Source organism: Platichthys flesus, chromosome 16 (assembly GCF_949316205.1).
Source record: "Platichthys flesus chromosome 16, fPlaFle2.1, whole genome shotgun sequence".
Classification (NCBI taxonomy): domain Eukaryota; kingdom Metazoa; phylum Chordata; class Actinopteri; order Pleuronectiformes; family Pleuronectidae; genus Platichthys; species Platichthys flesus.
The window spans coordinates 21,029,437-21,055,132 of NC_084960.1; the positions used below are offsets into that span (position 1 = coordinate 21,029,437).

At 40.8% G+C, this 25,696-nt stretch overlaps 13 non-coding genes across 13 annotated transcripts; all 13 read left to right on the plus strand.

Annotated features, from left to right (window-relative positions):
- The first annotated feature begins 5,279 nt into the window (after positions 1 to 5,279).
- On the plus strand, positions 5,280 to 5,350 carry trnag-gcc (transfer RNA glycine (anticodon GCC)). The gene has a single exon. It is a non-coding gene; the product is annotated as a tRNA-Gly (tRNA).
- Positions 5,351 to 6,114: 764 nt separating this feature from the next.
- On the plus strand, positions 6,115 to 6,187 carry trnam-cau (transfer RNA methionine (anticodon CAU)). The gene has a single exon. It is a non-coding gene; the product is annotated as a tRNA-Met (tRNA).
- A 973-nt stretch (positions 6,188 to 7,160) lies between these two features.
- Positions 7,161 to 7,231, plus strand: trnag-gcc (transfer RNA glycine (anticodon GCC)). Its single transcript has one exon. It is a non-coding gene; the product is annotated as a tRNA-Gly (tRNA).
- A 2,662-nt stretch (positions 7,232 to 9,893) lies between these two features.
- trnam-cau (transfer RNA methionine (anticodon CAU)) lies at positions 9,894 to 9,966 on the plus strand. The gene has a single exon. It is a non-coding gene; the product is annotated as a tRNA-Met (tRNA).
- Positions 9,967 to 12,833: 2,867 nt separating this feature from the next.
- trnag-gcc (transfer RNA glycine (anticodon GCC)) lies at positions 12,834 to 12,904 on the plus strand. Its single transcript has one exon. It is a non-coding gene; the product is annotated as a tRNA-Gly (tRNA).
- Positions 12,905 to 13,675: 771 nt separating this feature from the next.
- trnam-cau (transfer RNA methionine (anticodon CAU)) lies at positions 13,676 to 13,748 on the plus strand. Its single transcript has one exon. It is a non-coding gene; the product is annotated as a tRNA-Met (tRNA).
- A 973-nt stretch (positions 13,749 to 14,721) lies between these two features.
- Positions 14,722 to 14,792, plus strand: trnag-gcc (transfer RNA glycine (anticodon GCC)). The gene has a single exon. It is a non-coding gene; the product is annotated as a tRNA-Gly (tRNA).
- Positions 14,793 to 16,494: 1,702 nt separating this feature from the next.
- Positions 16,495 to 16,565, plus strand: trnag-gcc (transfer RNA glycine (anticodon GCC)). The gene has a single exon. It is a non-coding gene; the product is annotated as a tRNA-Gly (tRNA).
- Positions 16,566 to 18,383: 1,818 nt separating this feature from the next.
- trnag-gcc (transfer RNA glycine (anticodon GCC)) lies at positions 18,384 to 18,454 on the plus strand. The gene has a single exon. It is a non-coding gene; the product is annotated as a tRNA-Gly (tRNA).
- Positions 18,455 to 19,225: 771 nt separating this feature from the next.
- Positions 19,226 to 19,298, plus strand: trnam-cau (transfer RNA methionine (anticodon CAU)). Its single transcript has one exon. It is a non-coding gene; the product is annotated as a tRNA-Met (tRNA).
- Positions 19,299 to 20,273: 975 nt separating this feature from the next.
- On the plus strand, positions 20,274 to 20,344 carry trnag-gcc (transfer RNA glycine (anticodon GCC)). Its single transcript has one exon. It is a non-coding gene; the product is annotated as a tRNA-Gly (tRNA).
- Positions 20,345 to 22,163: 1,819 nt separating this feature from the next.
- Positions 22,164 to 22,234, plus strand: trnag-gcc (transfer RNA glycine (anticodon GCC)). Its single transcript has one exon. It is a non-coding gene; the product is annotated as a tRNA-Gly (tRNA).
- Positions 22,235 to 24,026: 1,792 nt separating this feature from the next.
- On the plus strand, positions 24,027 to 24,097 carry trnag-gcc (transfer RNA glycine (anticodon GCC)). Its single transcript has one exon. It is a non-coding gene; the product is annotated as a tRNA-Gly (tRNA).
- Positions 24,098 to 25,696: the final 1,599 nt, after the last annotated feature.

Consider the following 25,696-nt stretch of genomic DNA (forward strand, 5'->3'; position numbering starts at 1 on the left):
AAAAGAATACAATATATAAAATTAGGAACCCTATGACAAAAAATATGAGCGGTAATCTAGAAGACATCCAACGCTCTTTTGAACTATATTATAAGGACTTGTACACTCAACCAACCAGAGCCGATACCACAATAATAGAGATGTTTCTAAGTTCGCTGGACCTACCATCCATAGGAGAAAAACAGAATAAAGAAATTATGGCTGAGATAAAGCTAGAGGAACTGGATAAAGCCATCTCAAGATTGAAAACTAATAAAGCTCCTGGTGCAGATGGATATTCGTCTGAATGGTACAAAACATTTAGAACACAAATAACCCCTATGCTGCTTAACTGCTTTAACCACACTTTGAGAACAGGAGAAGCCCCGCAGTCATGGAAGGAAGCAGTCATTTCTGTCATCCCAAAAGAAGGTAAAGATAAAAAGGAATGCAGCTCATACAGACCAATATCAGTACTCAATGTAGACTATAAACTATTTGCCTCAGTCCTATCTAAAAGGCTGGAAGCTATTATCCCGGAGCTAATAGATTTGGACCAAACAGGCTTTGTACTAAATAGACAGACACAGGATAATTTAAGGAGAACATTACAGGTGATGAGTCATGTTACTTCGGCCAAAATTGGTGCAATGTTGGTTAGTCTAGATGCCGAAAAGGCTTTCGACTCAGTAGGTTGGGAATATTTGTATAGGGTACTTGCAAGATTTGGCTTTAAGAACTGCTTCATCACATGTATTAAATCGTTATACTCCTCTCCAACAGCCAGGATTAGGATAAATGGAAACCTGTCACAAACTATTCGCCTAGAAAAAGGGACACCCCTGACTCGAGCATCCCCAGATTGATGTGTCTATTAAAGACTTACAACTCGTACTCTGGATATAAGCTAAATACTTCAAAAACTCAAACCCTTACATTTAATTATACTCCCCATCCAGATATAAAAAAGAAGTACAACTTTAAATGGGACTCTTCCACAATAAAATATCTAGGAATAAATCTACCAAAGGATATATCAAAGCTTTCTGAAATTAATTATGGCCCCATCAACAAAGCGGTAAAATCAGACATCTCTAGATGGACGATGCTCCTGCTGGATATGAGCAATAGAATAGAAATAATCAAAATGAATGTGTTGCCACGATTTCTTTATCTCTTCCAGTCCTTACCCCTGGAGATACCACCCAAACAATTTGATGAATGGGACGGGTGGATTTCAAGGTTTATTTGGAACGGTAAAAGACAGAGGGTACAGTTCAAGACACTGCAGCTGAAGAAGGAGAGGGGAGGCAGAGCTCTACCATGCCTACAGGCCTACTATCATGCTGCACAATTGAAACCCTTAGTATACTGGTGTACACCAAATTATGAATCTAAATGGAAGTCTTTGGAAATTACACAGACAGATATTCCAATACAATCAATATTAGGAAACAAAAGCCAAGCAGAAAATAATTATAACATCTTGAATCAATGGACCCTATTCACGGTTAAACTGTGGTTTAGGGTGTTGAGGAAATTGCAGCTAGAGAAACAGGCCAGGGTCTTGAGTTGGGTAGCATATGATCCAGAGTTTGAACCTGCGAGACTGGACGGGAGCTTTAAACAGTGGATTAGGAGAGGCATCACATCCTTTTGTTCACTCACTTCTAACGGTAAATTTCAGAGTTATAAGGCAGTTTCTGACTCATTTGGATTGGAAAAATGCAATTTTTTTAGATACCTACAAGCCAGAGACTACTTTAATAAAATATCACAAATCAAAACGGGGAAAGAATATAACCTGATCTCTATATTCCATGAAGCATATGAAAAAAACAACATTAAAAAACTGATCTCACGAATATATGAAAGTATACAAACCTCCAAAAATCACTCTACGTTATACATCAAACAAAAATGGGAAAAGGAGTCTGGTACAGAAATATCAGATGAGTCCTGGATGGAGATATGTGAGACACAAGCAACCACTGCAAACTCAAGATCATTAAGAGAGTTTGGTTGGAAGAATGTTGTGAGGTTTTTTATCACTCCTAAAATAACGGCTTTGCAATCAGGCTCTCAGAATCCGGGGCTTTGTTGGAGACAATGTGGAGCCATTATGGCCAATCATTTTCATATCTTTTGGGCTTGTCAAAGAATTCAACCATATTGGAGGGAAGTAACTAATGAAATATGTAAGATGATGGGAATTAAATTAGACTACTCTTTTACTACTTTGTATCTAGGTAAAATACCAGAATTTATCCCTCACAAATACAAATACCTGCTAAAGATTCTCTTGACATGTGGTAGAAAGGCTATAACCCGAAGATGGCTCCAGACTGACCCCCCAACATTGCACCAGTGGAGGGGGATAGTGAAAGAAGTTTACTGTATGGAGAGACTGACTTATATTTTAAGATTGGAATTGGAGAAATGTGTTGAACGTTGGGAAAAATGGATTATGTATGCACTGTGCCTGGAATAGTGTGACACTATACTTCGATGTATTGAGAAGAATGTGACCATATACTGTTACACTCATGAGTATGTTGTATGTTTGTTTTGTTTTTTGTTATTTGTTTTTTTTTCCCTTTATTTCTTTCTATTCAAAATTCAAAATCCAAAATAAAAAGTTTAAAAAAAAAAAAGCTAAAAGACAGCAACTGACCTCCTTTCTCCAGGAGAAGGCCAAAGGAGCTCTGGTTCGAGCTTGTTTCCAGAAATTAAAAGACATAGACATACCTACCACGTTCTTTTTCAACCTGGAGAGATCCGTGGCCCAGGGGAAGCAGATGGTGGGTTTCCGGCTGCCGAATGGGAATATAACATCAGAACCAGCCGAGATGAGAAGACACGCGGTGGAGTTTTATACCGACCTGTTTGGGGCAGAGGAGTGTGACGGGGAAGCTGTGGCCGAGCTGCTGCAGGACCTCCCACAGCTGAGTCCAGGTGAGCGAGACACCCTGAGCGCTGACATCACGCTGGAGGAGCTGACCACTGCTGAATCTCAGATGGCTACAGGCAAGTCACCAGGTTTGGATGGACTACCAGCAGATTTTTTTTTCAATTTCTGGAACATTATGGGACAGGATCTGCTGGATGTCCTGAAGGAGGCATTTGCTAAAGGGCTTCTTCCAGCCTCCTGCAGATGGGCGGTAATATCACTTCTACCGAAGAAAGGAGATCTAACCCTGCTGAAGAACTGGAGACCCGTCTCTCTTTTATGTAGTGATTATAAGGTTTTATCTAAGGTTTTAGGAAATAGATTCAAGGTTTTTATGGAAGTGTTTATTAATGCTGACCAATCATATTGTATTCCAGGTATCAAGGACAATTTGTTTTTTAATGAGAGACATTTTTGATTTGTGTGCAACACATAACATTAATATTGGAATTATTTCCATCGACCAAGAAAAAGCCTTCGATCATGTCGATCGTGCATTCCTGTTTGCCACACTGCTTTTGGTGTCGGGAGCACTTTCTGTCCTGGGTAAAATTATTTTATCATGATACTTGTTGTGTGGTGAAGGTGGGGGGAGGGCTGAGCAGACAGGTACCAGGCCATCGAACCTCTCCTGTGTCGCCTCAGAACTCGGCTGAAAGGCCTGCGTCTGCCTGAGCTGCCTCAAAGTCCCCCGATAATAGTATCAACTGTTGGGCAACAGCCCAGTGAGGTGACCAGATACTGGGGCCGAGTTTAAGACAAAGTGGTTGCATTCCAATCCAACCGTCGGAGTACTTTTGGAGGGAAAACATTCACTCAGCAGGCCCAAGAGTCTCCCCCTGGTGGTGGAAAATGTCCTAGGGAGCCTTTAGGACCCCCGCTGAGTTCCAAAACCCACCCACTGAGATCGAATCCTGACAACTCAATTGGCTGAAATCGAGCCTTATTCCATGACCACACCTCAAGGAGGCAGAACCTCTCAGGTAGAATAAAACAGCTGAGACATCAAAAATCTTCGCCATTTTTCTTCTTCTGAAGACTTCAACCAGGACCCCTCCGGGTCTTCCAGATGTTCTAACTGCTAAAGGGGGCAACCAGAGTGAGATTTTATTTTATTTCTTTCATTTTCTTTTATCTTAAGTCGAGGCCTTATTTTGAAAGACTATTTTTGGTTTTAACTTGAAAAGGCCGCGCACAGGAAGCCCACTCGCAGGCTGAGCTCAGAAACGTTCTTTTCCAGGATCCACAGAACTGCGCCACAGCAGTTAATCCCTGCAGGACAAAGCATCATTCTGTCGCAGAAGGACGAAGCAGAATCCCGTCAAAGAAGACGAACGAAGTTTAATTCCGTTCCAAGAGCCCGAGAAATTCGCTCTATCCGGCCCAGCACGACGCCCGCTGCCACAGAGGAACCACCGGCCGAGCTTGAGTGGCCAAGAGATTCACTGGACTTCTGGAAAATCTACGCGCCACGCGCAAGCAACACCGTGGAGGTCACAGTAAGAGGCTTTATTGTCTGGGCAGAGACTAGTATTTATACCTAGCTTGTCATTTTATTTGAGTGTATGTTTGTTTGAAGATCGCCATATCTGTTTTCAGCCGTGTAAAACACGGCGAACCGAGATGTCACATCCGGATCCTTTGTCTACTGTGTTTTGAGAACCGTGCGGTAACGAGCCAGCGCTTCCTCTAAACGTGTTACCGTCAGAGATATTGTGCAGAGATTTACATCTGTTAAAAGATAAATCTCACGTAACTGGACTGCCCGCTTCGCCGGAAGTTTGTCTCTGACGATGTTTTGAGAGTTTTACTTTCTCTCTATGATCCCTCTCTCTCTTTTCTCCAAAACCTGTCTTTATACAAGGCCCGACCTTTCCATACATTACACGGATAAATCTTGACTAAAAGAGCCTGAATTCATCTCGACGCCGTTTGGCGCCAGAACCAGTAGATAAGAAATCTCTTTGTCTGAAAATTCCTTAGTGTAACATATGTGACTGATCGCCATTTTGTCTGCGACCTCATGGCATCATCGAGGTCATAAACCTCCATCTTGAAATTACTTGGCGTAATGACGAGGTCACGTCATTACGCACACATACACACACACATAGAGACACAGGCAGGCAGACACACACGACCACACACATAGATACTCAGTATTACTTGTGAGACAATTGTGATAAGTGATGCTGCTGCTGTTGTCATCTTAGAAATATTGGAGTTTGTTAAATGAAGAATCATTGAATAACATTAACTTTATTTCCCTTCTAATAAATGCTTTTGTAATTAAAGTATTTGTATGTCTGTGATTATTTGTCCATATGTGTGTGGCCTGGAGCTGAATAATGCATTGGTGGTTCAGTGGTAGAATTCTTGCCTGCCACGCGGGAGGCCCGGGTTCGATTCCCGGCTAATGCAGTAGACTAACTTTGGCCAAACTACTTGTATCTCGAAGGTTGAGTCTAATGGTCGTTATTTCCTTCTGGAATTTGTGTCTTTGTGCACTAGAAAATGAAAAGATAGTAAAGTGTACCATTCTATCATTTTAATCTTTTATGTGGCAACGAGTTTGACTTGAAATTGAGATCACAAACTGCAAGTAAGAACTGTTCATTAATAAGCAACATAAAGTAACCACACAGCTTTCTGTTTACAGGGTATGGGTATGAAGGTATGTCTAAGAATCTCATAGGATCAAAAGCCTTAGCCCTTCAGGTCTAAATTACTTTTGTATTGGGCTGTTGTTTGTGGCAGGCCAGCTAGCATTTAAGCCCCACCCTGCCCCTGCTGTGAGTTGTTTGTTCATCAAGAGGACTATCGTTATTGCGATAAAATACTCAAAGTTAAATAGGAAGGGATTCTGAGTTTTACATAGACTACATACTTCCACTACTAGCTACAATTGCTTAGAAATGACTTTAAAAGCATGGATATGTCATCAGCTGGTAACTTTTCTTCCGGACTATTGAAAGGTTGGACAGGAACACTTGTCCTGACCCAATGGCTCTGTTAATAACATGTGGACTATTTGGACAAAAAAGTACTGGAGATCAATGTTCTAGAATACAAACATGTAACAAACATTTTCTGACTTTTGATATGATGGTTTTGTGACGGACATGAAGTCTTTCAAATTTCTCTTTGTTTTACCCAAGGTTTTTGCCCATTTTTGCAAGAAACAGGCCTCGTTGGCGCAGTAGGTAGCGCTTCAGTCTCATAATCTGAAGGTCGTGAGTTCAACCCTCACACGGGGCAGGTGTCATATTGTCTTATATGATCTTCTTATTACAGCAAGGTTCCAGTGTTAATTCAACAAGATAAGAGGATCCTCTTTGAAAAGAGCTTCAACTGTGGAAACTCTTCAGTGGATTGACTCATGTGCTTTAAGGTGCACTTGTATTTCCTGCTGAAAAATTCAAAGAGTAGTTGTACCTTTCTGGTGAAAGACAGAGCCAGCTACAAGTTGTGCTACTTGCAGACCAGGGAGTGCTTGTTTATTAAGTACAGAGAATATAGACTGACAGAGCGTTCCATAGCTGCTATAACCCTAACATTTGATATTATTTCTGAGGAGGTGATATAATATATACGTTTATGCCGTAGATGTGCAGGGACCGAGCATTCATAGTTGTGCTTGAGTCGTGCTGCAAATACACAGCCGAAACGCTAGTAGCATTAGAGTTTCTATGCTAGCGTTGAGTATCTTCCGGTTTCCTGTCAGCTTATTTTCAAATTCTCTTCCTAAACAATGGCGAAAGTTAGTCATCGGATCGTGTTGGAGTTGGAACTGGTAGATTCTGAAGAGCAATGACTTGTACATAAAGAACGGCAACGGAGAAAAGAAAGATGTCGTCCGTTTTTCTTCCTCCAACTCAATTGAAATCTGGCTGCGAATCTGCCAGAAATGCGATGCTATCAAGCGGACCAATCACAGCTCTTATTGTGTTTATAGATAAAAATGCATGGGTCAGACCTTCTCTTAGGTGTCTTGCAGTTGGTTGTTCACATTAAAAGTAACAGACATAGCTAAGTCAGGCTTGAGAGAAAGATGCAAACCCTTCTCTTTTCTTACCATTGAACAATTGGCCCCGTCACGCCTTGAGGCATGTGTCAGTACCTCTCTTTCTATCGGCAGTGGAAAAAATAGCAGACAAACTGTCAAGGCAGAGTATACTGGCACCTTAAGTGGACCTCGTTGAAAAAAAAAGGTGAAATTTCCATAAAGTATGCATTGGTGGTTCAGTGGTAGAATTCTTGCCTGCCACGCGGGAGGCCCGGGTTCGATTCCCGGCTAATGCAGTCGACTAACTTTGGCCAAACTACTTGTATCTCGAAGGTTGAGTCTAATGATCGTCATTTCCTTCTGGAATTTGTGTCTTTGTGCACTAGAAAATGAAAAGATAGTAAAGTGTACCATTCTATCATTTGAAATTTTAATCTTTATGTGGCAACGAGTTTGACTTGAAATTGAGATCACAAACTGCAAGTAAGAACTGTTCATCAATAAGCAACATAAAGTAACCACACAGCTTTCTGTTTACAGGGTATGGGTATGAAGGTATGTCTAAGAATCTCATAGGATCAAAAGCCTTAGCCCTTCAGGTCTAAATCACTTTTGTATTGGGCTGTTGATTGTGGCAGGCCAGCTAGCATTTAAGCCCCACCCTGCCCCTGGTGTGAGTTGTTTGTTCATCAAGAGGACTATCGTTATTGCGATAAAATACTCAAAGTTAAATAGGAAGGGATTCTGAGTTTTACATAGACTACATACTTCCACTACTAGCTACAATTGCTTAGAAATGACTTTAAAAGCATGGATATGTCATCAGCTGGTAACTTTTCTTCCGGACTATTGAAAGGTTGGACAGGAACACTTGTCCTGACCCAATGGCTCTGTTAATAACATGTGGACTATTTGGACAAAAAAGTACTGGAGATCAATGTTCTAGAATACAAACATGTAACAAACATTTTCTGACTTTTGATATGATGGTTTTGTGAAGGACATGACGTCTTTCAAATTTCTCTTTGTTTTACCCAAGGTTTTTACCCACTATTATAGGAAACAGGCCTCGTTGGCGCAGTAGTCAGTGCGTCAGTCTCATAATCTGAGGGTCGTGAGTTCAACTCTCACACCGGGCAATTGTCATATTGTCTTATATGATCTTCTTATTACAGCAAGGTTCCAGTGTTAATTCAACAAGTTAAGAGGATCCTCTTTGAAACTGTGGAAACTCTTCAGTGGATTGACTCATGTACTTTAAGGTGCACTTGTATTTCCTGCTGAAAAATTCAAAGAGTACTTGTACGTTTCTGGTGAAACACAGAGCCAGCTACAAGTTGTGCTACTTGCAGACCAGGGAGTGCTTGTTTATTAAGTACAGAGAATATAGACTGACAGAGCGTTCCATGGCTGCTATAACCCTAACATTTGATATTATTTCCGAGGAGGTGATATAATATATACGTTTATGCCGTAGATGTGCAGGGACCGAGCATTCATAGTTGTCCTTGAGTCGTGCTGCAAATACACAGCCGAAACGCTAGTAGCATTAGAGTTTCTATGCTAGCGTTGCGTATCTTCCGGTTTCCTGTCAGCTTATTTACAAATTATCTGGCCTCTGCTTACTTCCTAAACAATGACAAAAGTTAGTCAGCGGATCGTGTTGGAGTTGGAACTGGTAGATTCTGAAGAGCAATGACTTGTACATAAAGAACGGCAACGAAGAAAAGAACGATGTAGTCTGTTTTTTTTCCTTCAACTCAATTTAAATCTGGCTGTGAATCTGCCGGAAATGCAATGCTATCAAGCGGACCAATCACAGCTCGTATGGTGATTATAGTCCAAAATGCATGGGTCAGACCTTCTCTTAGGTGTCTTGCAGTTGGTTGTTCACATTAAAAGTAACAGACATAGCTAAGTCAGGCTTGAGAGAAAGATACAAACCCTTCTCTTTTCTTACCATTGAACAATTGGCCCCGTCACGCCTTGAGGCATGTGTCAGTACCTCTCTTTCTATCGGCAGTGGAAAAAATAGCAGACAAACTGTCAAGGCACAGTATACTGGCACCTCAAGTGGACCTCGTCGAAAAAAAAAGGTGAAATTTCCATAAAATATGCATTGGTGGTTCAGTGGTAGAATTCTCGCCTGCCACGCGGGAGGCCCGGGGTCAATTCCCGGCTAATGCAGTCGACTAACTTTGGCCAAACTACTTGTATCTCGAAGGTTGAGTCTAATGGTCGTCATGTCCTTCTGGAATTTGTGTCTTTGTGCACTAGAAAATGAAAAGATAGTAAAGTGTACCATTCTATCATTTGAAATTTTAATCTTTTATGTGGCAACGAGTTTGACTTGAAATTGAGATCACAAACTGCAAGTAAGAACTGTTCATCAATAAGCAACATAAAGTTACCACACAGCTTTCTGTTTACAGGGTATGGGTATGGAGGTATGTCTAAGAATCTCATAGGATCAAAAGCCTTAGCCCTTCAGGTCTAAATCACTTTTGTATTGGGCTGTTGTTTGTGGCAGGCCAGCTAGCATTTAAGCCCCACCCTGCCCCAGGTGTGAGTTGTTTGTTCATCAAGAGGACTATCGTTATTGCGATAAAATACTCAAACTTAAATAGGAAGGGATTCTGAGTTTTACATAGACTACATACTTCCACTACTAGCTACAATTGCTTAGAAATGACTTTAAAAGCGTGGATATGTCATCAGCTGGTAACTTTTCTTCCGGACTGTTGAAAGGTTGGACAGGAACACTTGTCCTGACCCAATGGCTCTGTTAATAACATGTGGACTATTTGGACAAAAAAGTACTGGAGATCAATGTTCTAGAATACAAACATGTAACAAACATTTTCTGACTTTTGATATGATGGTTTTGTGAAGGACATGACGTCTTTCAAATTTCTCTTTGTTTTACCCAAGCTTTTTACCCACTATTATAGGAAACAGGCCTCGTTGGCGCAGTAGTAAGTGCGTCAGTCTCATAATCTGAAGGTCGTGAGTTCAACTCTCACACGGGGCAATTGTCATATTGTCTTATATGATCTTCTTATTACAGCAAGGTTCCAGTGTTAATTCAACAAGTTAAGAGGATCCTCTTTGAAACTGTGGAAACTCTTCAGTGGATTGACTCATGTGCTTTAAGGTGCACTTGTATTTCCTGCTGAAAAATTCAAAGAGTACTTGTACGTTTCTGGTGAAACACAGAGCCAGCTACAAGTTGTGCTACTTGCAGACCAGGGAGTGCTTGTTTATTAAGTACAGAGAATATAGACTGACAGAGCGTTCCATGGCTGCTATAACCCTAACATTTGATATTATTTCCGAGGAGGTGATATAATATATACGTTTATGCCGTAGATGTGCAGGGACCGAGCATTCATAGTTGTCCTTGAGTCGTGCTGCAAATACACAGCCGAAACGCTAGTAGCATTAGAGTTTCTATGCTAGCGTTGCGTATCTTCCGGTTTCCTGTCAGCTTATTTACAAATTATCTGGCCTCTGCTTACTTCCTAAACAATGACAAAAGTTAGTCAGCGGATCGTGTTGGAGTTGGAACTGGTAGATTCTGAAGAGCAATGACTTGTACATAAAGAACGGCAACGAAGAAAAGAACGATGTAGTCTGTTTTTTTTCCTTCAACTCAATTTAAATCTGGCTGTGAATCTGCCGGAAATGCAATGCTATCAAGCGGACCAATCACAGCTCGTATGGTGATTATAGTCCAAAATGCATGGGTCAGACCTTCTCTTAGGTGTCTTGCAGTTGGTTGTTCACATTAAAAGTAACAGACATAGCTAAGTCAGGCTTGAGAGAAAGATACAAACCCTTCTCTTTTCTTACCATTGAACAATTGGCCCCGTCACGCCTTGAGGCATGTGTCAGTACCTCTCTTTCTATCGGCAGTGGAAAAAATAGCAGACAAACTGTCAAGGCACAGTATACTGGCACCTCAAGTGGACCTCGTCGAAAAAAAAAGGTGAAATTTCCATAAAATATGCATTGGTGGTTCAGTGGTAGAATTCTCGCCTGCCACGCGGGAGGCCCGGGGTCAATTCCCGGCTAATGCAGTCGACTAACTTTGGCCAAACTACTTGTATCTCGAAGGTTGAGTCTAATGGTCGTCATGTCCTTCTGGAATTTGTGTCTTTGTGCACTAGAAAATGAAAAGATAGTAAAGTGTACCATTCTATCATTTGAAATTTTAATCTTTTATGTGGCAACGAGTTTGACTTGAAATTGAGATCACAAACTGCAAGTAAGAACTGTTCATCAATAAGCAACATAAAGTTACCACACAGCTTTCTGTTTACAGGGTATGGGTATGGAGGTATGTCTAAGAATCTCATAGGATCAAAAGCCTTAGCCCTTCAGGTCTAAATCACTTTTGTATTGGGCTGTTGTTTGTGGCAGGCCAGCTAGCATTTAAGCCCCACCCTGCCCCAGGTGTGAGTTGTTTGTTCATCAAGAGGACTATCGTTATTGCGATAAAATACTCAAACTTAAATAGGAAGGGATTCTGAGTTTTACATAGACTACATACTTCCACTACTAGCTACAATTGCTTAGAAATGACTTTAAAAGCGTGGATATGTCATCAGCTGGTAACTTTTCTTCCGGACTGTTGAAAGGTTGGACAGGAACACTTGTCCTGACCCAATGGCTCTGTTAATAACATGTGGACTATTTGGACAAAAAAGTACTGGAGATCAATGTTCTAGAATACAAACATGTAACAAACATTTTCTGACTTTTGATATGATGGTTTTGTGAAGGACATGACGTCTTTCAAATTTCTCTTTGTTTTACCCAAGCTTTTTACCCACTATTATAGGAAACAGGCCTCGTTGGCGCAGTAGTAAGTGCGTCAGTCTCATAATCTGAAGGTCGTGAGTTCAACTCTCACACCGGGCAATTGTCATATTGTCTTATATGATCTTCTTATTACAGCAAGGTTCCAGTGTTAATTCAACAAGTTAAGAGGATCCTCTTTGAAACTGTGGAAACTCTTCAGTGGATTGACTCATGTACTTTAAGGTGCACTTGTGTTTCCTGCTGAAAAATTCAAAGAGTACTTGTACGTTTCTGGTGAAACACAGAGCCAGCTACAAGTTGTGCTACTTGCAGACCAGGGAGTGCTTGTTTATTAAGTACAGAGAATATAGACTGACAGAGCGTTCCATGGCTGCTATAACCCTAACATTTGATATTATTTCCGAGGAGGTGATATAATATATACGTTTATGCCGTAGATGTGCAGGGACCGAGCATTCATAGTTGTCCTTGAGTCGTGCTGCAAATACACAGCCGAAACGCTAGTAGCATTAGAGTTTCTATGCTAGCGTTGCGTATCTTCCGGTTTCCTGTCAGCTTATTTACAAATTATCTGGCCTCTGCTTACTTCCTAAACAATGACAAAAGTTAGTCAGCGGATCGTGTTGGAGTTGGAACTGGTAGATTCTGAAGAGCAAAGACTTGTAAATAAAGAACGGCAACGAAGAAAAGAACGATGTAGTCCGTTTTTGTTCCTTCAACTCAATTCAAATCTGGCTGTGAATCTGCCGGAAATGCAATGCTATCAAGCGGACCAATCACAGCTCTTATGGTGATTATAGTTAAAAATGCATGGGTCAGACCTTCTCTTAGGTGTCTTGCAGTTGGTTGTTCACATTAAAAGTAACAGACATAGCTAAGTCAGGCTTGAGAGAAAGATACAAACCCTTCTCTTTTCTTACCATTGAACAATTGGCCCCGTCACGCCTTGAGGCATGTGTCAGTACCTCTCTTTCTATCGGCAGTGGAAAAAATAGCAGACAAACTGTCAAGGCACAGTATACTGGCAACTTAAGTGGACCTCGTCAAAAAAAAAGTAACATTTCCATAAAGTATGCATTGGTGGTTCAGTGGTAGAATTCTTGCCTGCCACGCGGGAGGCCCGGGTTCGATTCCCGGCTAATGCAGTCGACTAACTTTGGCCAAACTACTTGTATCTCGAAGGTTGAGTCTAATGGTCGTCATTTCCTTCTGGAATTTGTGTCTTTGTGCACTAGAAAATGAAAAGATAGTAAAGTGTACCATTCTATCATTTGAAATTTTAATCTTTTATGTGGCAACGAGTTTGACTTGAAATTGAGATCACAAACTGCAAGTAAGAACTGTTCATCAATAAGCAACATAAAGTAACCACACAGCTTTCTGTTTACAGGGTATGGGTATGAAGGTATGTCTAAGAATATCATAGGATCAAAAGCCTTAGCCCTTCAGGTCTAAATGACTTTTGTATTGGGCTGTTGTTTGTGGCAGGCCAGCTAGCATTTAAGCCCCACCCTGCCCCTGCTGTGAGTTGTTTGTTCATCAAGAGGACTATCGTTATTGCGATAAAATACTCAAAGTTAAATAGGAAGGGATTCTGAGTTTTACATAGACTACATACTTCCACTACTAGCTACAATTGCTTAGAAATTACTTTAAAAGCGTGGATATGTCATCAGCTGGTAACTTTTCTTCCGGACTATTGAAAGGTTGGACAGAAACACTTGTCCTGACCCAATGGCTCTGTTAATAACATGTGGACTATTTGGACAAAAAAGTACTGGAGATCAATGTTCTAGAATACAAACATGTAACAAACATTTTCTGACTTTTGATATGATGGTTTTGTGACGGACATGAAGTCTTTCAAATTTCTCTTTGTTTTACCCAAGGTTTTTGCCCATTTTTGCAAGAAACAGGCCTCGTTGGCGCAGTAGGCAGCGCTTCAGTCTCATATTCTGAAGGTTGTGAGTTCAACCCTCACACGGGGCAGGTGTCATATTGTCTTATATGATCTTCTTATTACAGCAAGGTTCCAGTGTTAATTCAACAAGATAAGAGGATCCTCTTTGAAAAGAGCTTCAACTGTGGAAACTCTTCAGTGGATTGACTCATGTGCTTTAAGGTGCACTTGTATTTCCTGCTGAAAAATTCAAAGAGTAGTTGTACCTTTCTGGTGAAAGACAGAGCCAGCTACAAGTTGTGCTACTTGCAGACCAGGGAGTGCTTGTTTATTAAGTACAGAGAATATAGACTGACAGAGCGTTCCATAGCTGCTATAACCCTAACATTTGATATTATTTCTGAGGAGGTGATATAATATATACGTTTATGCCGTAGATGTGCAGGGACCGAGCATTCATAGTTGTGCTTGAGTCGTGCTGCAAATACACAGCCGAAACGCTAGTAGCATTAGAGTTTCTATGCTAGCGTTGAGTATCTTCCGGTTTCCTGTCAGCTTATTTTCAAATTCTCTTCCTAAACAATGGCGAAAGTTAGTCATCGGATCGTGTTGGAGTTGGAACTGGTAGATTCTGAAGAGCAATGACTTGTACATAAAGAACGGCAACGGAGAAAAGAAAGATGTCGTCCGTTTTTCTTCCTCCAACTCAATTGAAATCTGGCTGCGAATCTGCCAGAAATGCGATGCTATCAAGCGGACCAATCACAGCTCTTATTGTGTTTATAGATAAAAATGCATGGGTCAGACCTTCTCTTAGGTGTCTTGCAGTTGGTTGTTCACATTAAAAGTAACAGACATAGCTAAGTCAGGCTTGAGAGAAAGATGCAAACCCTTCTCTTTTCTTACCATTGAACAATTGGCCCCGTCACGCCTTGAGGCATGTGTCAGTACCTCTCTTTCTATCGGCAGTGGAAAAAATAGCAGACAAACTGTCAAGGCACAGTATACTGGCACCTCAAGTGGACCTCGTCGAAAAAAAAAGGTGAAATTTCCATAAAATATGCATTGGTGGTTCAGTGGTAGAATTCTCGCCTGCCACGCGGGAGGCCCGGGTTCAATTCCCGGCTAATGCAGTCGACTAACTTTGGCCAAACTACTTGTATCTCGAAGGTTGAGTCTAATGGTCGTCATTTCCTTCTGGAATTTGTGTCTTTGTGCACTAGAAAATGAAAAGATAGTAAAGTGTACCATTCTATCATTTGAAATTTTAATCTTTTATGTGGCAACGAGTTTGACTTGAAATTGAGATCACAAACTGCAAGTAAGAACTGTTCATCAATAAGCAACATAAAGTTACCACACAGCTTTCTGTTTACAGGGTATGGGTATGAAGGTATGTCTAAGAATCTCATAGGATCAAAAGCCTTAGCCCTTCAGGTCTAAATCACTTTTGTATTGGGCTGTTGTTTGTGGCAGGCCAGCTAGCATTTAAGCCCCACCCTGCCCCAGGTGTGAGTTGTTTGTTCATCAAGAGGACTATCGTTATTGCGATAAAATACTCAAAGTTAAATAGGAAGGGATTCTGAGTTTTACATAGACTACATACTTCCACTACTAGCTACAATTGCTTAGAAATTACTTTAAAAGCGTGGATATGTCATCAGCTGGTAACTTTTCTTCCGGACTGTTGAAAGGTTGGACAGGAACACTTGTCCTGACCCAATGGCTCTGTTAATAACATGTGGACTATTTGGACAAAAAAGTACTGGAGATCAATGTTCTAGAATACAAACATGTAACAAACATTTTCTGACTTTTGATACGATGGTTTTGTGAAGGACATGACGTCTTTCAAATTTCTCTTTGTTTTACCCAAGGTTTTTACCCACTATTATAGGAAACAGGCCTCGTTGGCGCAGTAGTCAGTGCGTCAGTCTCATAATCTGAAGGTCGTGAGTTCAACTCTCACACCGGGCAATTGTCATATTGTCTTATATGATCTTCTTATTCAAAGAGTACTTGTACGTTTCTGGTGAAACACAGAGCCAGCTACAAGTTGTGCTACTTGCAGACCAGGGAGTGCTTGTTTATTAAGTACAGAGAATATAGACTGACAGAGCGTTCCATGGCTGCTATAACCCTAACATTTGATATTATTTCCGAGGAGGTGATATAATATATACGTTTATGCCGTAGATGTGCAGGGACCGAGCATTCATAGTTGTCCTTGAGTCGTGCTGCAAATACACAGCCGAAACGCTAGTAGCATTAGAGTTTCTATGCTAGCGTTGCGTATCTTCCGGTTTCCTGTCAGCTTATTTACAAATTATCTGGCCTCTGCTTACTTCCTAAACAATGACAAAAGTTAGTCAGCGGATCGTGTTGGAGTTGGAACTGGTAGATTCTGAAGAGCAATGACTTGTACATAAAGAACGGCAACGAAGAAAAGAACGATGTAGTCCGTTTTTGTTCCTTCAACTCAATTCAAATCTGGCTGTGAATCTGCCGGAAATGCAATGCTATCAAGCGGACCAATCACAGCTCGTATGGTGATTATAGTTAAAAATGCATGGGTCAGACCTTCTCTTAGGTGTCTTGCAGTTGGTTGTTCACATTAAAAGTAACAGACATAGCTAAGTCAGGCTTGAGAGAAAGATACAAACCCTTCTCTTTTCTTACCATTGAACAATTGGCCCCGTCACGCCTTGAGGCATGTGTCAGTACCTCTCTTTCTATCGGCAGTGGAAAAAATAGCAGACAAACTGTCAAGGCACAGTATACTGGCACCTCAAGTGGACCTCGTCGAAAAAAAAAGGTGAAATTTCCATAAAATATGCATTGGTGGTTCAGTGGTAGAATTCTCGCCTGCCACGCGGGAGGCCCGGGTTCAATTCCCGGCTAATGTAGTCGACTAACTTTGGCCAAACTACTTGTATCTCGAAGGTTGAGTCTAATGGTCGTCATTTCCTTCTGGAATTTGTGTCTTTGTGCACTAGAAAATGAAAAGATAGTAAAGTGTACCATTCTATCATTTGAAATTTTAATCTTTTATGTGGCAACGAGTTTGACTTGAAATTGAGATCACAAACTGCAAGTAAGAACTGTTCATCAATAAGCAACATAAAGTTACCACACAGCTTTCTGTTTACAGGGTATGGGTATGAAGGTATGTCTAAGAATCTCATAGGATCAAAAGCCTTAGCCCTTCAGGTCTAAATCACTTTTGTATTGGGCTGTTGTTTGTGGCAGGCCAGCTAGCATTTAAGCCCCACCCTGCCCCAGGTGTGAGTTGTTTGTTCATCAAGAGGACTATCGTTATTGCGATAAAATACTCAAACTTAAATAGGAAGGGATTCTGAGTTTTACATAGACTACATACTTCCACTACTAGCTACAATTGCTTAGAAATGACTTTAAAAGCGTGGATATGTCATCAGCTGGTAACTTTTCTTCCGGACTGTTGAAAGGTTGGACAGGAACACTTGTCCTGACCCAATGGCTCTGTTAATAACATGTGGACTATTTGGACAAAAAAGTACTGGAGATCAATGTTCTAGAATACAAACATGTAACAAACATTTTCTGACTTTTGATATGATGGTTTTGTGAAGGACATGACGTCTTTCAAATTTCTCTTTGTTTTACACAAGGTTTTTACCCACTATTATAGGAAACAGGACTCGTTGGCGCAGTAGTCAGTTCGCAGTCTCATAATCTGAAGGTCGTGAGTTCAACTCTCACACGGGGCAATTGTCATATTGTCTTATATGATCTTCTTATTACAGCAAGGTTCCAGTGTTAATTCAACAAGTTAAGAGGATCCTCTTTGAAACTGTGGAAACTCTTCAGTGGATTGACTCATGTGCTTTAAGGTGCACTTGTATTTCCTGCTGAAAAATTCAAAGAGTACTTGTACGTTTCTGGTGAAACACAGAGCCAGCTACAAGTTGTGCTACTTGCAGACCAGGGAGTGCTTGTTTATTAAGTACAGAGAATATAGACTGACAGAGCGTTCCATGGCTGCTATAACCCTAACATTTGATATTATTTCCGAGGAGGTGATATAATATATACGTTTATGCCGTAGATGTGCAGGGACCGAGCATTCATAGTTGTCCTTGAGTCGTGCTGCAAATACACAGCCGAAACGCTAGTAGCATTAGAGTTTCTATGCTAGCGTTGCGTATCTTCCGGTTTCCTGTCAGCTTATTTACAAATTATCTGGCCTCTGCTTACTTCCTAAACAATGACAAAAGTTAGTCAGCGGATCGTGTTGGAGTTGGAACTGGTAGATTCTGAAGAGCAAAGACTTGTACATAAAGAACGGCAACGAAGAAAAGAACGATGTAGTCCGTTTTTGTTCCTTCAACTCAATTCAAATCTGGCTGTGAATCTGCCGGAAATGCAATGCTATCAAGCGGACCAATCACAGCTCTTATGGTGATTATAGTTAAAAATGCATGGGTCAGACCTTCTCTTAGGTGTCTTGCAGTTGGTTGTTCACATTAAAAGTAACAGACATAGCTAAGTCAGGCTTGAGAGAAAGATACAAACCCTTCTCTTTTCTTACCATTGAACAATTGGCCCCGTCACGCCTTGAGGCATGTGTCAGTACCTCTCTTTCTATCGGCAGTGGAAAAAATAGCAGACAAACTGTCAAGGCACAGTATACTGGCAACTTAAGTGGACCTCGTCAAAAAAAAAGTAACATTTCCATAAAGTATGCATTGGTGGTTCAGTGGTAGAATTCTTGCCTGCCACGCGGGAGGCCCGGGTTCGATTCCCGGCTAATGCAGTCGACTAACTTTGGCCAAACTACTTGTATCTCGAAGGTTGAGTCTAATGGTCGTCATTTCCTTCTGGAATTTGTGTCTTTGTGCACTAGAAAATGAAAAGATAGTAAAGTGTACCATTCTATCATTTGAAATTTTAATCTTTTATGTGGCAACGAGTTTGACTTGAAATTGAGATCACAAACTGCAAGTAAGAACTGTTCATCAATAAGCAACATAAAGTAACCACACAGCTTTCTGTTTACAGGGTATGGGTATGAAGGTATGTCTAAGAATATCATAGGATCAAAAGCCTTAGCCCTTCAGGTCTAAATGACTTTTGTATTGGGCTGTTGTTTGTGGCAGGCCAGCTAGCATTTAAGCCCCACCCTGCCCCTGCTGTGAGTTGTTTGTTCATCAAGAGGACTATCGTTATTGCGATAAAATACTCAAAGTTAAATAGGAAGGGATTCTGAGTTTTACATAGACTACATACTTCCACTACTAGCTACAATTGCTTAGAAATTACTTTAAAAGCGTGGATATGTCATCAGCTGGTAACTTTTCTTCCGGACTATTGAAAGGTTGGACAGGAACACTTGTCCTGACCCAATGGCTCTGTTAATAACATTTGGACTATTTGGACAAAAAAGTACTGGAGATCAATGTTCTAGAATACAAACATGTAACAAACATTTTCTGACTTTTGATATGATGGTTTTGTGACGGACATGACGTCTTTCAAATTTCTCTTTGTTTTACCCAAGGTTTTTACCCACTATTATAGGAAACAGGCCTCGTTGGCGCAGTAGTCAGTGCGTCAGTCTCATAATCTGAAGGTCGTGAGTTCAACTCTCACACGGGGCAATTGTCATATTGTCTTATATGATCTTCTTATTACAGCAAGGTTCCAGTGTTAATTCAACAAGTTAAGAGGATCCTCTTTGAAACTGTGGAAACTCTTCAGTGGATTGACTCATGTGCTTTAAGGTGCACTTGTATTTCCTGCTGAAAAATTCAAAGAGTACTTGTACGTTTCTGGTGAAACACAGAGCCAGCTACAAGTTGTGCTACTTGCAGACCAGGGAGTGCTTGTTTATTAAGTACAGAGAATATAGACTGACAGAGCGTTCCATGGCTGCTATAACCCTAACATTTGATATTATTTCCGAGGAGGTGATATAATATATACGTTTATGCCGTAGATGTGCAGGGACCGAGCATTCATAGTTGTCCTTGAGTCGTGCTGCAAATACACAGCCGAAACGCTAGTAGCATTAGAGTTTCTATGCTAGCGTTGCGTATCTTCCGGTTTCCTGTCAGCTTATTTACAAATTATCTGGCCTCTGCTTACTTCCTAAACAATGACAAAAGTTAGTCAGCGGATCGTGTTGGAGTTGGAACTGGTAGATTCTGAAGAGCAATGACTTGTACATAAAGAACGGCAACGAAGAAAAGAACGATGTAGTCCGTTTTTGTTCCTTCAACTCAATTCAAATCTGGCTGTGAATCTGCCTGAAATGCAATGCTATCAAGCGGACCAATCACAGCTCGTATGGTGATTATAGTTAAAAATGCATGGGTCAGACCTTCTCTTAGGTGTCTTGCAGTTGGTTGTTCACATTAAAAGTAACAGACATAGCTAAGTCAGGCTTGAGAGAAAGATACAAACCCTTCTCTTTTCTTACCATTGAACAATTGGCCCCGTCACGCCTTGAGGCATGTGTCAGTACCTCTCTTTCTATCGGCAGTGGAAAAAATAGCAGACAAACTGTCAAGGCACAGTATACTGGCAACTTAAGTGGACCTCGTCAAAAAAAAAGTAACATTTCTATAAAGTATGCATTGGTGGTTCAGTGGTAGAATTCTTGCCTGCCACGCGGGAGGCCCGGGTTCGATTCCCGGCTAATGCAGTCGACTAACTTTGGCCAAACTACTTGTATCTCGAAGGTTGAGTCTAATGGTCGTCATTTCCTTCTGGAATTTGTGTCTTTGTGCACTAGAAAATGAAAAGATAGTAAAGTGTACCATTCTATCATTTGAAATTTTAATCTTTTATGTGGCAACGAGTTTGACTTGAAATTGAGATCACAAACTGCAAGTAAGAACTGTTCATCAATAAGCAACATAAAGTAACCACACAGCTTTCTGTTTACAGGGTATGGGTATGAAGGTATGTCTAAGAATATCATAGGATCAAAAGCCTTAGCCCTTCAGGTCTAAATGACTTTTGTATTGGGCTGTTGTTTGTGGCAGGCCAGCTAGCATTTAAGCCCCACCCTGCCCCTGCTGTGAGTTGTTTGTTCATCAAGAGGACTATCGTTATTGCGATAAAATACTCAAAGTTAAATAGGAAGGGATTCTGAGTTTTACATAGACTACATACTTCCACTACTAGCTACAATTGCTTAGAAATTACTTTAAAAGCGTGGATATGTCATCAGCTGGTAACTTTTCTTCCGGACTATTGAAAGGTTGGACAGGAACACTTGTCCTGACCCAATGGCTCTGTTAAAAACATTTGGACTATTTGGACAAAAAAGTACTGGAGATCAATGTTCTAGAATACAAACATGTAACAAACATTTTCTGACTTTTGATATGATGGTTTTGTGACGGACATGACGTCTTTCAAATTTCTCTTTGTTTTACCCAAGGTTTTTACCCACTATTATAGGAAACAGACCTCGTTGGCGCAGTAGTCAGTGCGTCAGTCTCATAATCTGAAGGTCTTGAGTTCAACTCTCACACGGGGCAATTGTCATATTGTCTTATATGATCTTCTTATTACAGCAAGGTTCCAGTGTTAATTCAACAAGTTAAGAGGATCCTCTTTGAAACTGTGGAAACTCTTCAGTGGATTGACTCATGTGCTTTAAGGTGCACTTGTATTTCCTGCTGAAAAATTCAAAGAGTACTTGTACGTTTCTTGTGAAACACAGAGCCAGCTACAAGTTGTGCTACTTGCAGACCAGGGAGTGCTTGTTTATTAAGTACAGAGAATATAGACTGACAGAGCGTTCCATGGCTGCTATAACCCTAACATTTGATATTATTTCCGAGGAGGTGATATAATATATACGTTTATGCCGTAGATGTGCAGGGACCGAGCATTCATAGTTGTCCTTGAGTCGTGCTGCAAATACACAGCCGAAACGCTAGTAGCATTAGAGTTTCTATGCTAGCGTTGCGTATCTTCCGGTTTCCTGTCAGCTTATTTACAAATTATCTGGCCTCTGCTTACTTCCTAAACAATGACAAAAGTTAGTCAGCGGATCGTGTTGGAGTTGGAACTGGTAGATTCTGAAGAGCAATGACTTGTACATAAAGAACGGCAACGAAGAAAAGAACGATGTAGTCCGTTTTTGTTCCTTCAACTCAATTCAAATCTGGCTGTGAATCTGCCGGAAATGCAATGCTATCAAGCGGACCAATCACAGCTCTTATGGTGATTATAGTTAAAAATGCATGGGTCAGACCTTCTCTTAGGTGTCTTGCAGTTGGTTGTTCACATTAAAAGTAACAGACATAGCTAAGTCAGGCTTGAGAGAAAGATACAAACCCTTCTCTTTTCTTACCATTGAACAATTGGCCCCGTCACGCCTTGAGGCATGTGTCAGTACCTCTCTTTCTATCGGCAGTGGAAAAAATAGCAGACAAACTGTCAAGGCACAGTATACTGGCAACTTAAGTGGACCTCGTCAAAAAAAAAGTAACATTTCCATAAAGTATGCATTGGTGGTTCAGTGGTAGAATTCTTGCCTGCCACGCGGGAGGCCCGGGTTCGATTCCCGGCTAATGCAGTCGACTAACTTTGGCCAAACTACTTGTATCTCGAAGGTTGAGTCTAATGGTCGTCATTTCCTTCTGGAATTTGTGTCTTTGTGCACTAGAAAATGAAAAGATAGTAAAGTTACCATTCTATCATTTGAAATTTTAATCTTTTATGTGGCAACGAGTTTGACTTGAAATTGAGATCACAAACTGCAAGTAAGAACTGTTCATCAATAAGCAACATAAAGTAACCACACAGCTTTCTGTTTACAGGGTATGGGTATGAAGGTATGTCTAAGAATATCATAGGATCAAAAGCCTTAGCCCTTCAGGTCTAAATGACTTTTGTATTGGGCTGTTGTTTGTGGCAGGCCAGCTAGCATTTAAGCCCCACCCTGCCCCTGCTGTGAGTTGTTTGTTCATCAAGAGGACTATCGTTATTGCGATAAAATACTCAAAGTTAAATAGGAAGGGATTCTGAGTTTTACATAGACTACATACTTCCACTACTAGCTACAATTGCTTAGAAATTACTTTAAAAGCGTGGATATGTCATCAGCTGGTAACTTTTCTTCCGGACTATTGAAAGGTTGGACAGAAACACTTGTCCTGACCCAATGGCTCTGTTAATAACATGTGGACTATTTGGACAAAAAAGTACTGGAGATCAATGTTCTAGAATACAAACATGTAACAAACATTTTCTGACTTTTGATATGATGGTTTTGTGACGGACATGAAGTCTTTCAAATTTCTCTTTGTTTTACCCAAGGTTTTTGCCCACTATCATAGGAAACTGGCCTCGTTGGCGCAGTAGTCAGCGGTCAGTCACATGATCTAAAGGTTGTGAGTTCAACTCTCACACGGGCAAGTGTCATATTGTCTTATATGATCTTCTTATTACAGCAAGGTTCCAGTGTTAATTCAACAAGAAAGGAGCTGAAACTGTGGAAACTCTTCAGTTAAGGTGCACTTGTATTTTCTGCTGAAAAATTCAAAGAGTAGTTGTACGTTTCTGGTGAAAGACAGAGCCAGCTACAAGTTGTGCTACTTGCAGACCAGGGAGTGCTTGTTTATTAAGTACAGAGAATATAGACTGACAGAGCGTTCCATGGCTGCTATAACCCTAACATTTGATATTATTTCTGAGGAGGTTATATAATATATACGTTTATGCCGTAGATGTGCAGGGGCCGAGCATTCATAGTTGTGCTTGAGTTGTGCTGCAAATACACAGCCGAAACGCTAGTAGCATTAGAGTTTCTATGCTATCGTTGAGTATCTTCCGGTTTCCTGTCAGCTTATTTACAAATTCTCTGGCCTCTGCTTACTTCCTAAACAATGGCGAAAGTTAGTCATCGGATCTTGTTGGAGTTGGAACTGGTAGATTCTGAAGAGCAATGACTTGTACATAAAGAACGGCAACGGAGAAAAGAAAGATGTCGTCCGTTTTTCTTCCTCCAACTCAATTGAAATCTGGCTGCGAATCTGCCAGAAATGCGATGTTATCAAGCGGACCAATCACAGCTCTTATTGTGTTTATAGATAAAAATGCATGGGTCAGACCTTCTCTTGGGTGTCTTGCAGTTGGTTTTTCACATTAAAAGTAACAGACATAGCTAAGTCAGGCTTGAGAGAAAGATGCAAACCCTTCTCTTTTCTTACCATTGAACAATTGGCCCCGTCACGCCTTGAGGCATGTGTCAGTACCTCTCTTTCTATCGGCAGTGGAAAAAATAGCAGACAAACTGTCAAGGCAGAGTATACTGGCACCTTAAGTGGACCTCGTCGAAAAAAAAAGGTGAAATTTCCATAAAATATGCATTGGTGGTTCAGTGGTAGAATTCTCGCCTGCCACGCGGGAGGCCCGGGTTCAATTCCCGGCTAATGCAGTCGACTAACTTTGGCCAAACTACTTGTATCTCGAAGGTTGAGTCTAATGGTCGTCATTTCCTTCTGGAATTTGTGTCTTTGTGCTCTAGAAAATGAAAAGATAGTAAAGTGTACCATTCTATCATTTGAAATTTTAATCTTTTATGTGGCAACGAGTTTGACTTGAAATTGAGATCACAAACTGCAAGTAAGAACTGTTCATCAATAAGCAACATAAAGTAACCACACAGCTTTCTGTTTACAGGGTATGGGTATGAAGGTATGTCTAAGAATCTCATAGGATCAAAAGCCTTAGCCCTTCAGGTCTAAATCACTTTTGTATTGGGCTGTTGATTGTGGCAGGCCAGCTAGCATTTAAGCCCCACCCTGCCCCTGGTGTGAGTTGTTTGTTCATCAAGAGGACTATCGTTATTGCGATAAAATACTCAAAGTTAAATAGGAAGGGATTCTGAGTTTTACATAGACTACATACTTCCACTACTAGCTACAATTGCTTAGAAATTACTTTAAAAGCGTGGATATGTCATCAGCTGGTAACTTTTCTTCCGGACTATTGAAAGGTTGGACAGAAACACTTGTCCTGACCTAATGGCTCTGTTAATAACATGTGGACTATTTGGACAAAAAAGTACTGGAGATCAATGTTCTAGAATACAAACATGTAACAAACATTTTCTGACTTTTGATATGATGGTTTTGTGACGGACATGACGTCTTTCAAATTTCTCTTTGTTTTACCCAAGGTTTTTACCCACTATTATAGGAAACAGACCTCGTTGGCGCAGTAGTCAGTGCGTCAGTCTCATAATCTGAAGGTCTTGAGTTCAACTCTCACACGGGGCAATTGTCATATTGTCTTATATGATCTTCTTATTACAGCAAGGTTCCAGTGTTAATTCAACAAGTTAAGAGGATCCTCTTTGAAACTGTGGAAACTCTTCAGTGGATTGACTCATGTGCTTTAAGGTGCACTTGTATTTCCTGCTGAAAAATTCAAAGAGTACTTGTACGTTTCTTGTGAAACACAGAGCCAGCTACAAGTTGTGCTACTTGCAGACCAGGGAGTGCTTGTTTATTAAGTACAGAGAATATAGACTGACAGAGCGTTCCATGGCTGCTATAACCCTAACATTTGATATTATTTCCGAGGAGGTGATATAATATATACGTTTATGCCGTAGATGTGCAGGGACCGAGCATTCATAGTTGTCCTTGAGTCGTGCTGCAAATACACAGCCGAAACGCTAGTAGCATTAGAGTTTCTATGCTAGCGTTGCGTATCTTCCGGTTTCCTGTCAGCTTATTTACAAATTATCTGGCCTCTGCTTACTTCCTAAACAATGACAAAAGTTAGTCAGCGGATCGTGTTGGAGTTGGAACTGGTAGATTCTGAAGAGCAATGACTTGTACATAAAGAACGGCAACGAAGAAAAGAACGATGTAGTCCGTTTTTGTTCCTTCAACTCAATTCAAATCTGGCTGTGAATCTGCCGGAAATGCAATGCTATCAAGCGGACCAATCACAGCTCTTATGGTGATTATAGTTAAAAATGCATGGGTCAGACCTTCTCTTAGGTGTCTTGCAGTTGGTTGTTCAC